General features: G+C 46.9%; 1 protein-coding gene across 2 annotated transcripts in view; it reads left to right on the forward strand.

Moving 5' to 3' along the window:
• The first annotated feature begins 632 nt into the window (after positions 1 to 632).
• The window catches only part of OSBPL2 (oxysterol binding protein like 2), an 82,456-nt gene continuing 66,175 nt past the window's right edge, over positions 633 to 16,913 (forward strand). Inside the window, exon 1 of one of the 2 annotated variants that reach the window (XM_081949113.1) lies at positions 633 to 784. The gene's annotated coding sequence lies outside the window, so the exon portion shown is untranslated. Of the gene's footprint in view, positions 785 to 1,307; positions 1,331 to 16,913 lie in introns of those variants that run through there. The other variant, XM_081949114.1, reaches the window with a different exon arrangement.

A 16,913-nucleotide genomic window follows, 5' to 3' on the forward strand; every position in this document is an offset into this window, starting at 1 on the left:
TTTCAGTGCCACTTAGCACGGTCACTAAATGAATTATTATCAGTCAGTATTAGAATTACAGCTCTCACAATCGACGGCCATAAAAGCAAGGGATTCTGGGAGTTGTGGTCCCAACACACCTGGATCATCCCTGATGGAGGAAGGGCTTCTTTAAACCACAAGACGCCTATCTGGTCATGGCGATTGGACATCAACAATCAAAATGAAACGCCTGCAAAGTGGGCACAGCGCCCGCTTTCTTCACCAAAGCCTTTCGGAGATCACGAGCTGTCCGACCGCATTCCGTTTATGACGCGCCGGAGCTGCTCGACGGGATTACTTTCTCCCATCTCATTTGCATGACCTCGCCCCTTCGGAAGAACGCCATTGGCCGAGCAGAACTGCCTTAAGGTCTAGTCCGCAAGACAATGCGCGAAAACTCGGGAGGAACTCCGGCACCTCAGGCTTGTTGATTAGCATAATCCCCGCCCTTTTCCTTTCTCTCGCCATCCATTGGCCCTCTTGTGGGAGGAGAGCGAGACGGCACGCCCGGGGGAAGAAGCGGAGGGGAGAAGGGGGGGGGTGTTTCCAACGTCACGTCGCTTCGTCGCTGATGATTGGACGGCTCGACTCGTCTGTCAAACGCGGACGGGGAGAGGGGAACGTTGAGAGAGGAGGGGGCTGGCGGCGGGTCGTACTTCCGCCTCGGGGAGTGTCAACGGGTCTCGCCGGGGGGCTCGAGTCCAGAGAGGCGTGTGCGCGTGCGCACGCCCGCAACGCAGGACGGGGACGCGCCGGTCGACAGGTAACCCACCGCCGGCGGGGTTGGAAAGCAGCGGCCGCCCCTCGCCAACCCTCCGGGGCTCCGCAGCTCCAGCCCGGCCGAGAGGTCTACGGTCCCTCTGGCCTGGTTGATGGAGAGGGGGACGGAGGAGGGAAGGCCTCGCCGCCTGAGGAGGATGGGGAGGCCGGCCGAACCATCTCTTGGGGAGGGGGAGCAGGCCGGGCTTAAGGGAAGAATCCCCCCCCTCCAGTGATGGGGAAATGGGAAATGCCTTTCCGCAACCGTAGTTTGGGAAACGTCGAGGCATGGGGACGGAAGACCCCGCGGTGATCCAAACATGGGGGAGGATCGTGAATCTGCTTTCTCAGGGGTCCTCCCCCCCTTTTTTTCAGGCTCATTTGGGGGATCTTCCTGCCGGGAAAAGAAAGAGCATGCTTGGCTGGGCGGCTCAGCCTCTGCAGAGGTTTTCAGGAGAGTCAAGCGGGGATCCTTCCCTAAAAAGGTTTCTAGGGAAAGTGAATTAGTTCTCGACTTACGACGGTTCATTTTTTTAAAGCACTTTTAAAGGTGGGAAAAGGAGTGTGTTTTCCCCCTTGAGACCCCTTGGTTCTGTTGTTGTTGTTAGTTGCGAAGTCGTGTCCGACCCATCATGACCCCATGGACAACGTTTCTCCAGGCTTTCCTGCCCTCCACCATCCTCTGGAGTCCATTTAAGCTCACTCCTACTGCTTCAGTAACTCCATTCAGCCACCTCATTCTCCGTCGTTGCCTTCTTCTTTTGCCCTCAATCGTTCCCAGCTTTGGATCACCTTGCAGTCCAAGGGACTTGCAGGAGTCTTCTCTAGCACCAGAGTTCAAAGCCTCAATTCTTTGGCGCTCAGCCTTTCTTATGGCCCAACTTTCACAGCCGTCCATTGCAACTGGGAAAACCATAGCCTTGACTATAGGCACTTTTGTGAGGTCTCTGCTTTTTAGTATGCTGTCTAGATTTGCCATAACTTTCTCCCTAAGAGCAAGCGTATTTTAATTTCTTGGCTGTAGTCCCCATCTGTGGTGATCTTGGAGCCCAGGAAAATAAAATCTGTCACTAGCTCCATTTCTTCCCCATCTATTTGGCAGGAAATGAGAGGGCCGGATGCCATGATCTTAGTTTTCTTAATGTTGAGTTTCAAGCCAACTTTTGCACTCTCCTTCTTCACCCGCCTCAAGAGGCTCTTTAGTTCCTCTTCACTTTCTCCCATTAGAACACTGGTTCTGTTGCTCCCCCACTTACAACCGTTCGTTTAGTAACCGTTTAAAGTTACGAAGATGCTGGCAAAAAATGACTCATGATCGCTTTTCACGCTCCCCACCTTGCAGCATCCCTGGGGTCACCTGATCAGAATTCAGATGCTCAGCGACAGACTTGTATTTATGACGGCGGCGGGGTTTTGTGATCCCCTTTTGTGATCTTCTTAAGAAGCAAACTTGACAGGGAAGCCGGATTCACTTAACAACTGGGCCAAGAAGGGACATAAGAAAATGGGGCAAAATTCACTTAACAGATGCCTGGCTTAGCAAACATACATTTTGGAGCTCGATTGTGGTTATATGTTGAGGACTTACCTATACCGCGTTGCTTTTCCTTTGGGGGGCTTCCAACCCGAAGTTCAGGGTGGGCCAACTTGCTTCTGAGCTGAAGAGGCCTGTGGAATCCTTGGCTTTCTCTCTTAGCTTCCTTGTTGGGCTTTTAAGAGATGATAGAGTAGCTTGGCTGGCAAGGGATTACTAATAGAATAGAATTCTTTATTGGCCAAGTGTGATTGGACACACAAGGAATTTGTCTTTGGTGCATAGGCTCTCAGTATACATAAAAAGACAAGATACATTCATCAAGAATTATAAGGTACAACATTTAATGATAGTCATAGGGTACAAATAAGCTTTCCTTACAAATAAGGAAACAATATCAATGTAAATGGTAAGGATGCAAGCAACAAAGTTACAGTCCTGCAGTCCTAAGTGAAAGGAGATAGGTGATAGGGACGATGAGAGGACTAATGCAGCCTTAGTGAATGGTTTGGCAGTGTTGAGGGAATTATTTGTTTAGCAGAGTGATGGCATTCGGAGAAAAAAACTGTCCTTGTGTCTAGTTGTCTTGGTGTGCACTGCTCTATAGCGTCATTTTGAGGGTAGGAGTTGAAACAATTTATTTCGAATGCCGATTGCTGCAGATTGGTAAGCTTCACGTGAGGATGGCTGTGGTTCAGCCTGCTTGGTCATAAGATTATTTATTCTGTTTTAGCTTTCCAGCCTGACGATTTCAGTTCCTTGCACCGTAATGAGGGAGCAGGACGGTATAGGCAGACCTCGACTTAACAACAGTTCATTTAGCGACTATTCAAAGTTCCAACAGCCCTGAAAAATGGAACTCAGGGCCGTTTTTCATAGTTATGACCTTTTGTTGCATTCCCACAATCATGGGATCAAAATCCAGACAATTGGCCACTGGTTCATATTTTTGACTGCTGTTGAGTCCCAAGGTCACATGATCCCCTTTTGCGACCTTCTGATGAAGTCAATGGGGAAGTCAGATTCACTTAGCAGCCGGGTTACTAACTTATCAACCTCAGTGACTCACTTAACCCACCACTGCGGCAAGGAAGGTGATCAAATGAGGCAAAGCTCACTTAACAAATGTCTCAACCGCAGGAATTTTGGGCTCAGTTGTGGTTGCAAGCTGTATCTTTGGGCCTTGTCTGCTCTTCTTTTGTATTAGAGGAATAGAAGCTGTTTTTGATTTTTACCCATATTTTAAAAATTTTTTTTAAAGCCTAGATGAAGGGAACCCAACTGGTGATCTTTGAAAATAGATGACTCGGGTTTGGTTTAAATGCTGCTTCATCTTATTCTCTGTTCCTGAATTGGAACAGTTCTTCGTGATTGTGCAGCCATTCATCCTTGGTAATAAGTGACAATAGATTATAATTGTCCCCTTCCTCTTGTGACAGTTCAGCGCTGGGGCTTGGATTCACAAGCTGTGTTCTTTTGTTTAGATGAAGGTCACACACCCTCCCCAGTTCAAGGAAGGTGACATCATACTGGCGTAAAGATGTCTTGAGAATGGGATGGTTCATTATGGCTTGAGGAAAATGACAGCCGTTCCTTGTAAATGAAGTTCCCTTGTCTGTCATTATTTTGGTTGACATTGAGTTTGACTTGCCTGGAGAATTTGCTATCATTGGACGTGCTGAGGGCCATCAGCTTAGAAGCCTTGAAAGGATCCAGGGACATATCATTAGTTATAGCCTCGTCTCTCTCTTCCAAAGATGGTGTGAGTTGATTAACAACTGTTGAGGAACCCCAATTGAAAAGGACTCTTCTTTATTGTTAGTGTATTGGGTAGGCCACAGTGTGACATAAAACACAAGGTTTGATGAGCTACTGTCCCAACGCAACTGAACTCTTATGTTTGGTGAAGGAACGAGTCACAATTTAAGGTGGGTTCACCCCATAGCCTAGTCTTTTCAAACATGTACAGGTAGCCTTCGACTTACGGTCACAATTGAGCCCCACATTTCTGTTGCTAAGCAAGGCATCCGAATGCAAAACCCGTGGCCATGGGGATGTTGAAACATAAGTGTGAAAAATGATCAAAACTCACTTCAGTGAGTTCGGCCCCTTTTTGTGACCTTTCTTGCTACAGCAACTAAATCACTGTAAAGTTAGTAACACAGCGGTTAAGTGGATCTGGCTTCCCCCTTGATTTTGCTTGCCAGAAGGTTACAAAAGGGCATCACATGATCCAGGACACTGCAACCGTCATAAATAGGAACCAGCTGCCAAGCGTCTGAATTTTGATCACATGGCCGTGGGGCTGCTGCAATGGTGGTAAGTATGAAAAATGGTCCTACGTCACTTTTTTCAGTGCCGTTGTAACTTTGGATGGTCACTAAACAGGATTGTAGGTCAAGGACTACCGCAACATTTAGTTTAGCTTAAGAGAAAGAAGGACTAGGGGAGACATGATAGTATTGTTCCAATATCTCAGAGGTTGCCACAAAGAAGAGGGAGTCAAACTATTCTCCAAGGCACCTGAGGGTAGAACAAGAAGCAATGGGTGGAAACTAATCAAGGAGAGAAGCAACTTAGAACTGAGGAGAAATTTCCTGACAGTGAGAACAATTAATCAGTGGAACAGCTTGCCTCCAGAAGTTGTGAATGCCCCAACATTGGAAGTCTTTAAGAGGATGTTGGATAGCCATCTGTCTGAAATGGTATAGGGTTTCCTGCCTAGGCAGGGGGTTGGACTAGAAGACCTCCAAAGTCCCTTCCAACTCTACTATTGTATTGTATTGTATTGTATTATTTTTCTTTTTCTAGGAGAAGCCTTTGCCTGGATAATAAACAGGGGTACAACAATTGAGCCCAACGTTTTTGTTGCTAAGTGAGAAACTTGTTAAATGAGTTTTGCCCCATTTTGCAACTTTCCTTGGTCACAGTTGCTAAGTGAATCCCTGCACGTATTAAGTTAGTAACAAGGTTGTTAAGTGAATCTTAAGCTTCCCCATTGACTTTGCTTGCCAAAAGGTCGCAAAAGGGGGATCACGTGATGTTGCAACGGTCATAAATGTAAATCACCTGAATGTAAATCAGGTGGCCATGGGGATGTTGAAACGGTCCTAAGTGTGAAAAAGGGTCCTAACTCACTTTTTTCAGTGCCACTGTAACTTCGGTCACTAAGTGAAAGACTACCTGTATATCCCCTAATTACTTTCACAAGGCAGTATTTGCTATTCTTTCCTCTTGGACTGCCTCATCTAACAGCAAGGATTCTGCAAATTAGCTGCCTCCCTGGTGAGATCTCATGCCTTTTCCTCCCAGGGGTCAATTGTAGCCGGGCACTAGACTCCTTTGATCACATTGGAATTTTTTCCCCCTCCACTCATGGCTCTGAATAATTGAGGATTTGAAAACATTGCAGCCAGTTCCTGTGAAAACATGTATAGAGGTAGTGAAACAGACTTGTAAAAACCGGGGAGGACAGCGTTATTTTCTTCTTGGAAAGCTACCACGGCTAGGGCTAACTTGAAATTAATTTTAATTTTTCCTAGAGAAATGTGTTTCGTTTTCCTAGCTGAGTACAAGTAGTATTCAACTTATAACGGGAATAGAGCCTAAAGTTTCCGTTGCTAAGCAGGACAGCTGTTAAGCAAGTTGTGCCCCCTTTTACAATGTTTTTTAACTACAGTTATTGAGCGAATTTTGGCAGTTGTTAAATCAATCTTGCGGTCATTAAGCAAATCTGCCTCCCTCCCCATTGAGTTTGCATGTTGGAAGCCAGCTGGGAAGGTTACAAAACTGTATTAACTACCTGCCAGTTACCGAGCATCTAGATTTTGATCATGTAACCACTGCAACAGTTGGGAGTGTGAAGGCCGGTCATAGGTCATTTTTTTCCAGTGGTGTTGTAACTTTGAACAGTCACTAAACAAATGATCGTATTTGGATTTGCAACTTAAAAAAAAATAATACCGTGAAAAGATCAATGGTTTCAAGATATTTTTTTTCTTGTGATATGGAAATTGTAACATAATGTGAATAGCCCGGATGGATGTTCCCTGTCGTTTTCCCCGTTTTACAACTTTTCTTGCCACATTTTGTTAAGCGAATCACTGCAGTTGCTAAATTTGTAACATGGGTTGTTAAGTGAATCTGGCTTCCCCATTGACTTGGCTTGTCAGAAGATCGCAAAAGATGATCACATGGCTCTGGGACAGTGCAACCGTCATAAATAGGAACCAGTTGCCAAGCATCTGAATGTAAATCACGTGACCATGGGGATACTGCAATGGTCATAAGTGTGAAAAACTACCCTGTGTCCCCGAAGATAAGACCTCCCTGGATAGTAAGTTTAATCGGGCGTTTGAGCGCATGTGCTAAAATAAACCCTCCCCTGAAAATAAGCCCTCCTCTGAAAAATTGCAACATAGTATCAGCCATGAAATGACCACACTCTTATTAAGACCCTGTCTTATTTTCGGAGAAATACAATTCAATAGCAGAGTTGGAAGGGACCTTGGATGTCTTCTAGTCCAACCCCCTGCCTAGGCAGGAAACCCTATACCGTTCCAGACAAATAGCTATCCAACATCTTCTTAAAGACTTCCAGTGTTGGGGCATTCACAACTTCTGGAGGCAAGCTGTTCCACTGATTAATTGTTCTAATTGTCAGGAAATTTCTCCTCAGTTCTAGGTTGCTTCTCTCCTTGATTAGTTTCCACCCATTGCTTCTTGTTCTACCCTCAGGTGCCTTGGAAAATAGTTTGACTCCCTCTTCTTTGTGGCAACCCCTGAGATATTGGAACACTGCTATCATGTCTCCCCTAGTCCTCCTTTCTATTAAACTAGACATACCCAGTTCCTGCAACCGTTCTTCATATGTTTTAGTCTCCAGTCCCCTAATCATCTTCGTTGCTGTTCCCTGCACTCTTTCTAGAGTCTCCACATCTTTTCTACATCGTGGCGACCAAAACTGAATGCAGTACTACACAGTACTATGTTACTTTTCTCCATAGTGAGGGAGGAGTATCCAGGACAGGTTGACTTTGTCCTCTCATTGATTGGGCTGAGTCAAATAAGCTCTTTGGGCCATGCCCTGGTCACCAGGTAGCACCCAGTTATCGACTCAGCCCTTCAACGGGCGGCTGTGATCATCCCAAGCTCCTGGAAAATTTTAAAGAAAGGATTGAACTCACTGTTTACTTGATTGCATTCGCTGCCTTCCTGCCTGAGTGAGTAACTGGCTCTTGGCGAGTCCCTGGCTGGGAAGAGAGAGAAAGCACGTGCAGCAAGCCCTTCAGGGCAACGCGCAACCCAGGTCATAAAGAGAGACCTAGGGCACTAATCGAGACTGCAGGCGAGGGGACGCTCCCCTGGAAGCCCTGGGGAGGCAGTCACATTGGAGAGGCTCAGCTGGCGCCGGAGCATTCCGCCGCTCCCCCCAGGGGGCCGAGTGGTGAACCGCGTCATTTTTAAATGCAGCAGAGCGCCTGCGCCTGCCTACAAGTGCTGGAGAGAGATAGCGGCCCGCAGGAGCTCGCAAAGCTCGGAAGAGAGCGGAGGAAGCGAGAGAGAGAGGCAGCGGCAGCGGCAGCCGCCCGGCAGCCCCAAAGGCACAAGCTGCTTCCACGTGTTCCTGGGGAGAGGAACTTTTTGAATTTGGAGCCGGTGGCCATTTTGGAACCATGTGATCCAAGATGGCGGCGCCCAGCAGCCCAGAGGATACCGGCAAGACTCAAGACTCCAGCCCAGCAGCCAGCAGCCCCACCGGAGGAGCAGAGGAGCAGCTAAACAGGTCAGAGACTGCTACAGAGGCTGCTAAGGGAAGAGGAGGAGGCAAGGCAAAGGCAAAGAGAAAGCACGTCTCCTCCAAGGGGGCCAAAGTGGCAGGCTGCAGCTCCAAGCCCCCAAAGTCTGGCTCCAAATACAGAGGCACCAAGCCTTGCAGCGCATTTGCCACAAGGCCAGCAGCAAGAGGGCTATCCCTGGCCAGGAACCTCGGGAAGGATTTCTCGGGAACCTCGGGAAGGATTTCTCGGGAACCTCGGGAAGGATTTCTCGGGAACCTCGGGAAGGATTTCCAGGGATTCTCTCTCCTGGCAGGACTGTAGATGGGGACACACAGCCCCCCCCACACACAGGTGATTCCCTTTGATACTTCGGGCATCTGGGGGGCTGCACAAGGATGGCAATCACCCCCACGCCCCACAGCAGCGGGACCCTCACTACAGCCCTTCCCGTCCACACCTGCTGGCACAGGGGCGGGAATACCACCTACATCAGGGATGTCCAACTTCCAGGATATGATGATGTGGGCCTTCCAGCAGTGCATGGCAGCAACCTTTCAGCAGCCACAGATACAGACCCAGGCAGCCCCCGTGCCTAAGGTCCTGGAAGGGCTAGAGACTCAGGAGGAAGATTTTCCAGAATCACCTGCCTCCTCCCAGGGGGGACAGTGATTCGGATTCCGAAGAGGGCGAAATCAGAGAGGATAGACTCTCTGAGGACGAAGGCATGCCTCCTCCCAAACCTACCTTCTCCAGATTGTTCCAGCCCTCTTTGTACAAATCCCTTCTGTTCAAGGCCAAGACATCTGCCAAGTTTGGCAACAGGCCAACCGAAGCCCCAGTACAAGCCCAGGAGTTTTCAGCGGAAAACATTTTCGAGGAGCAGGCCATCGAGGCAGACACGGTGCCCACATCCAAGTCTTTCCTAGACATGATCAAGTGGCAATGGGCCTCCCCCACGGCAGGCCCCATGCCCACTTCCATGGACAAGATCTTCTTCAACTTGGACAGGGACATGGCCTAGGTGCTTTCGCAACCCACCATCGACACACCTGTCACGGCCCTGCATACGCCAACTAACATGCCAGGGAACCAGAGGATGTCCTGAAGGCGGAAGACAAAAAAGCTGACCTCACATTACAGAGGACACATCAAGCAGCGGCCTGAGTAGTAAGAGCAGCCACCACCACCTCCTCCTTCAACTGGTCTTCTCTGCTGTGGCTGCAAGACCTGCAGCAGCAAATCCCCATTTCGGATGGCAGGGCCCACCAAGACATCAACAAGCTGGTGGCCATCACCCAATTCTCCTCAGATGCTACCTTAGCTGCAGCCAGGTTTGCCTCCAGGGCGATCGCCTCATCTGTGGCATCTCGCAGGCTGCTTTGGCTGAAGCAGTGGCAAGCAGAAGTACACCACAAATGGCGCCTGGCATTGGCCACCTTCACGGGAGAATCCCTCTTTGGAGCAGTCCTCGACCCATTCCTGGTAGAGAACAAGGGCAACCGGAAGGTGCTCCCCAATGTTCACAAGAAGTCCAATTTCAGGGCGGCGCCATACCCAACTCCCGGGGATAGGATTTCGGGTCCTCCTTCCGCGTCAGGATTCCTTCAGGGGGTCGGAGTTTGGGTACAGGCAGTACAGGGAGGTTTTTCATTCAGGCAGAGATACCCAGATAGACAGCAGAGGGACAGGCAGCAGAAGAGGCCCTTTCGAGGAGGCAGCGGCAGGTGCTCCTTCCGCAAGAACTAGACCTAGACCTCCCATTGGGGGGTGCTTGGCATACTTCGCTGACTGCTGGAACTTAACCTCCTCCAACAAGTGGGTCCAGAACACCATTCGGTATGGTCTCTCACTCGAGTTCCTCTCAAATCCCCTGAGTTCCTTTCGGAGCTGCCCTGTCTCAAGCAACCCGACCCAGAAGTTGCTGATGCAGGAGGCCATCCAACACCTGTTGGACATCAGGGCCATCCAGCCAGTGCCTCTAGAGCAGCAAGACCAGGAGTATTACTCTATTCTCTTTGTAATTCCTAAGGCCTCGGGTGGCTGGAGAGCGATTCTTGACTTGAAACGCCTGAACCGTTTCATCCGCTATCGGAGGTTTAAGATGCATTCACTGCATTCCATCCTGGAAGGGATTAGGCAGGGAGATTTTCTCACCTCCATAGACCTCACAGAGGCATACCTGCATATACCCATACCCCCGGAACACCGTAAACATCTCAGGTTCTGCTACCTAGGGCACCACTTCCAGTATCGAGTCCTGCCTTTTGGGTTGTCGTCCGCCCCTCGAGTTTTCACGAAGGTAATGGCGGCATTGGCAGCTCACCTGAGGCAGGTTCCTATTTGAATTCAATGTTATTTAGATGACCTGCTGTTGCAGTCGTCCTCCTTCAAGGGTGCACTACGGGATCTAGACACTACTATGGCAGTCCTGAGAGACCACGGGTTTTCGGTAAACCTGGTCAAAAGCTACCTTCAGCCCTCCACTAGTCTGGTCCACAGAGGCAGGCACGGTTTCTCTGTCATCAGAAAGACAGCTCTCTCTTAGGCAGTTAGCCGCTCAGGTAGCCAGGGGGCGTAGGGTATCCTTAGCCACACTGTCCAAGCTGCTTGGCACCATGGTGTCTGCCATTGGCATTGTCCCTTGGGCTCGGTTCCACACCAGAGACCTTCAGTGGTTCCTTTTGCCTTTCCAGCGAAGGCGCATGAGCTGCTCCCAGACCAAGGTTCTTCTGCCCACATAAGTATCCCGCTCACTGACTTGGTGGACGTCCCTGGCAATCTCCAAGGGCGAGATCTTCAGAACGCCAGACAGGGTGACGGTAACAACGGATGCAAGCCTATTCGGATGGGGCGCCCATCTGCGGGCTCAGATGGCGCAAGGACAATGGAACCAGGCAGAACTGACTCACAACATAAACTGGTTGGAGCTCAGGGAGGTCCGCCGGGCCCTCCTTCAATTTCGTAACCTTGTCAGGGGCAGCCACATCTTAGTCCTCACAGACAACATCGCCACCAAGGCTCATATAAACAGACAAGGGGGGACCAGATCGAAGGCCCTCATGAAGGAGGCCAAACGACTGGGGCAGTGGGCCGAAAGAACCTTCTGTCATTGACTGCGGAACATATAGCGGGGGTGGACAACATAAGAGCTGACTGGCTCAGCCGGACTGAGGTGGGCAATTCAGAGTGGAGGCTGCAGCCGGCGATATTCGAGGAAGTGGCAAGGCACTTCGGACGCCCGGAGGTTGACCTATTCGCCACCCCTCTCAACGCCCAGCTCCTGAGGTTTTATTCCAGATAGGGGGGCAGAGGGGGTGGATGCTCTCCGATGCCCATGGCCCTGGGGGCTCCTCTATTCCTATCCACCATTACCTCTGATTCCCAAGGTCATACAGAAAATCCTGCGGGAGGGGCGGAGGTGGTGGCCCCAGAGACCTTGGTTTGCCGATCTCCAATCTCGGTGGACAGGCCCTGGAGGATCCCCCAGGAGAGGATCTCCCTCAGCCAGGGATCGCTGGAGCACCCGGACCCTCAGTGGCTTCAATTGACCGCTTGGCACTTGAGCAGAGCATCTTGCGGGAAGGCCACTTCGTCCCCCAGGTTGATGCAGACTATTCAGGCGGCTCTCAGACCTTCCACGGAGCACATTTACGGCACTACATGGCGTGCCTTTTCAACATGGTGCAGCTCCAGGGGCCACGATTCCGCAGGTTCTGGACTTCCTTCAGGCCGGCCTGGACAGAGGGTTAGTTCCCAACACGATTAGGAGACAGATCTCGACCATCTCATCGGTACTTCTGTGTGGTAGGTCTCAGACCTAGACTCACCACCCTATGGTCAGGCGATTCCTCAAGGGGGCATCGAATCTTAAGCTACCTACGGTACACAGGTACCCCTCTTGGGACTTGCATAAGGTGTTGGACGCTCTGACAGGCCCTCCTTTCGAACCCTTGCGAACTGTGTCTCTTAAGTTTTTGACTCTTAAAGTGGCCTTTCTGGTGGCCATCACCTCAGCCAGGCAGATATCTGAACTACAGGCTCTGTCGGCCAGGGAGGGTCTCTGTGTGTTCCACCAGGACAGGGTGGTACTAAGGTTGGACCCTTCCTTCATCCCTAAAGTGTGCTCCTGCTTCCATCGCTCGCAGGAATTGATATTGCCCAATTTCTGCCCGGACCCCTCTTACCCGTTAGAGAGGAAGTGGCACACCCTAGATGTAAGGAGAGCTCTGAGGATTTACCTCAGAAGAACCTGGCCGAATAGGAAGTCTGAAGTCGTGTTTGCCTCTTTCCAGCCGGGATCCCTGAGGAACAAGGTGACATCCACCACCATAGGCAGGTGGTTACGAGCCTGTATTGTTACCGCTTACCAAGCACAGGGTCTGCAAACACCAAGCTCTATTACAGCGCATTCCACACAAAGCGCAGCCACCTCAATGGCTTGGGACACCCAGGCCTCATTGACAGAGATCTGTAGGGCAGCTACGTAGTCTTCCCCCTCACCATTCGTGTGGAACTACAAACTGGACTCCTTTGCCTCTGCAGAGGCTTCATTCGGGCGTAGGGTGGTGCAGGCTGTGCACAGGGCGGAGGTGATGCCTCACTAGGCATAAGGTTTGTGCGAGCTCTTAACGGGGAACCCTCCCTGGGGGCATGTAAGCTTTGGTACGTCCCATCCTGGATACTCCTCCTCTCACTATGGAGAAAGGGCGTTGGTACTTACCTGTTACGCTTCTCATAGTGGGGGAGGAGTATCCAGCCCCTCCCTGATATGGTTATGTAACATGAGTGTTATGTTTGATGGTTGAGCTGTTCTGTTGAAGAAATAAATAAAGGTTGAAACTAAGATAAAATCTGGAGTGGATGACACACCGAGTTGGATAAGGTTCTTCGCCGATAACCGGGTGGTACCTGGTGACCAGGGCGTGGCCCAAAGAGCTTATCTGACTCAGTCCAATCAATGAGAGGACAAGGTCAACCCATCCTGGATACTCCTCCCCCACTATGAGAAGAGGCGTATCAGGTAAGTACCAACACTCTTTTTCAGTTTCGTCGTAGCTGAACGGTCACTAAACAGACTGTTGTAAGTCAAGGGCTACTTTTATTGTGACACTTTCCCTGATTGATTTATGACTAATCTCTACCATCTCTCTCTGGACTGTGAATTGGCAAGATACTGTACCGAATTTGCTGCTCTTATTACTACATAATAAGCTTATGAGCTGATAGGAGATACTTTTTTGCTTAGTTTTTCTCTTTTCTGCTGACTTTCAGATTCTTTCATGCTTTGTTTAGGGAGCAATGTGTGTGTGGTGGTTGGCCCTGTCATTCTACAGCAGACGCAGACAAGTTACAATGGCACTGAAAAGTGTGACTTATGACCTTTTTTCACACAACCAATGCAGCATCCTCACAATCATGTGATCAACAATTCTGATACTTGGCAACTGAGTCATATTTATGACAGTTGCAATGTCCCGGGCTCATGTGATCCCCTTTTGCGATCTTCTGACAAGCAAAGTGAGGAACAATGGGGAAGGTTCAATTAACCCCGTGTTACCAACAACAATTGCAGTGATTCATTTAATAACTCTGGCAAGAAAGATCATAAAATGGGACTCACTTAACAACTGTATTTTGGGCTCAATTGTGCTCGTAAGTGGAGGACTACCTGAATAATTGTCATAGCCCACCGTAGATACTAGGAAGACTAACACTTAGGTTTCCTTAAGTTGTTATTCTGAGTCGCCATATGCATGAGCACATCCTAAATACCCTTCTATGAAATTTGCCTCTACCTTAATGGATGGAAACATATAACAGATTTTAGACACCTTGCAGATGGCATTGATGCTGTGACTTAGTAGGGAAAAGATGAGCACAGGTAAAGACACCTTAAGCCTATAATAATGACTGGCGATAAATTGAAAGCACGCTTATAGCGCCCAGGCAGAAAAAATGATGTTGTAAGGTGTGCTTGTGCCATGATTGGGTACAAGTATATAAAAACCTCTTGTGCTTTTTAAATATTGGTTACCACTTGGTTTTGTGTTACCCTGAAACCAGTTTGGAAAAATGTAAACTTTATTTCCTTTCAATGCATCCATCTTTCCATCATCCCTGTATGGAAACTACTTTCCAAAAATTATCTTCTATTTTGGAGCGCCTTTGTATTCCATAGTTTCTGCAAAATTTAGTATTGGTCAAATGTAAACATAAAAAACCAACTTATTTCAATATAGTAGATAAATAGTTGCATTATGCACATCTTAAATGTGAATCAGAATCCTGTTTTATTCTTGGCTTGGCATGCAAGTTCCGAGAAATGAAGGTCTGACTTTGATTTTCACTTGTTGGATAACAGTTAAAAGTGCATTGTTGAGAAGGGTGGTTTACTGAAATATTTTGCTGAATGTAGATATTGTATCTGGCAACACAGTTTAGGATACAATACATGCAGCCTTTTTAAATTTATGTAACATCTGAGTCCATTGATGCTTACTTCAAAATGAACGTATTATAATTACTCTATTAATTTAAAGTGCACAGTCTTTCAAATTTAAAATAAAAATATTTATATTTTGTTTCTACTTGCTCTTGCCTGTATGATCTTGTCCAGAAATAATATTTGCTTTTTGCTTTGCAAATGTTCTCCAACAGGAAAGCAAAACCTTTTGCAATTAGTAGCAAAAGTGTATAAGTAAGAGTAATTACTTCTATTACTCTGCAATTTACGAGTAAGGAAAGAGCATATTATTATAATTAGCTTCTGAAATCATCTAACTTTTGAATTCAATGTAATCCACTTTGATGATGGATGGTGCTTTAGAAATTAGGGATTAGGTGTATTGATAAGAAAATTGGTCTGAATTAGAATCAAATGTTTATAAACGTCAGGTGCTCTTAATATGGGGAAATATTACGCTGATGTGAAGACATTCACTAAATCGTTGGAGACACATCTAATTAGGAAATGCACGATAACTAAAACATGGATTAGATGGTCGTTTAAGTGATCCAGCAAGCTTTTATGTTTTTAGAACAAATTGGCAGTTAGAAAAATGTATTTGATGTGAACTGCATGACAATTAGCAATTGGGCGCAAACAAATACAACGTTAAAAGGTTACGATATTTATGTAGCTACTTACCAAGCACATCCAAATTATATTAAAGTAACCAAAATATCTTTGCAATCCCCAAGCATCTCACAACCTTTGAGCACCCCAAATGTTTGGAAATTGAAAGCTGAAAAATTTGACACGCCCTAGTACTGCTTTAATCTCGGTTGCTTTCGGATGCAGAAGGAGTTAAAAAGCGACAACTAACCAATGAAACAATATCTGCAGATCAATTAAAAACATTTTTTTTTGCCATTTTGCCACATGAGAGATGTTTTTGCATTTAAATTTTTAACATAGAATTCAAGGCTTAATTTTGGTTAAGAAGCCTTGTCTGAAGTATTAAATATAATGATTTCTTGTCAGTTGCCAGACATATTGCTTTAGTGAAACGCATTTAACGTTGAATGCATAAAACTCATACAGTCTTTGGATCAAGTCACCTCTAGTTCTTTTAGTCTTATTCATTTGTCACTGTTGAGATTTATATGCAAGATATAAATTGTAGTTGGCTAACTGGTTTACAGAAATGCGTTTCCCAAGTCATAAAAATCAATGATGACAATAAGCTGTAATTAAACCTGTAATATACCTTAGTTTAAAAAGTGGGACAAAAGATTTTGGTGGCTTGTCTCTGCTTGGGGATCATTTGCATGACATTGAATTTTAGTTTTACATGTGCAGGCAAAGTCAATGGCGTTATTTGCACACCAGACTAAGCATTCTGAATGGCCAGGAAGAATTGTTCCAGACTTTCTCCTTTTTTATTAACCATTGCGTTACTCGCTAAGATTTTGGAACTGTGCTTAAATTAAATTCAGTAAAACGAGGAAGCCATGTTTGAAATGGCTTGTTTTAAATTAATTGCAATCAATCTTATGTCACCCATACATAATAGTTAAACCCAATGCAGACACTTCTTAGTTTCTTTTTACGGTCCTAAAAGGAATAGTGAGGCACACGTAAATCTGATAATCCCAGCAACATTTGCCTGCTTTCCCAAATCGCAATAAACCAAGTCAGGATGAAAGAAGACTTTAAATAAAGTTCTGTTGAGCTGATTAGTTACATGTAGGAGATAAGCCTATGTGGTAGATTACGAAAATGCATGTGGTTAGGTTTTCTGGAGTCATGTGCTTTGCAGAATCCATTCGTTTCAAATAAAAATCACTATACTGACATTTTCTGAAAGTGAATATGACCTAAGTGTCTGGAAGAGGATCAGCTGTCCCTGACTTAAAGTACAAGTAGTCCTTGACTTGCAACCATTCGTTTAGTGTCCATTTAAAGTTACAACAGGACAGAAAAAAAGTGATTTGCGATCATTTTTCACAATATCCCCATGGTCACATGATCAAAGTTCGGTAAGTGACTCATACTTATGACAGTTGCAGTGTCACATGATCCCCTTTTGCGACATTCTGACCAGCAAAGTCAATGAGGAAGCCAGATTTACTTAACCGTGTTGCTAACTTAACAACTGCAGTGATTCGCTTAATAACTGTGGCAAGAGAGGTTGTAAAGTGGGGCAAAATTCACTTAGCAACAAATTTGGAGCTCAATTGTGGTCATAAGTAAAGGACTGCCTGTAGTGGAAAAATTAAGGAAATGTGACCATGTAATGTTGGAATTTGTATAATACTAAGAGACATTACAAGGGAGCAATGTCAAATGTAAATTTTGGACTTCAAGAAAACTATTG

Source organism: Natrix helvetica (assembly GCF_964273705.1).
Source record: "Natrix helvetica genome assembly, chromosome: 3".
Taxonomy (NCBI): domain Eukaryota; kingdom Metazoa; phylum Chordata; class Lepidosauria; order Squamata; family Natricidae; genus Natrix; species Natrix helvetica.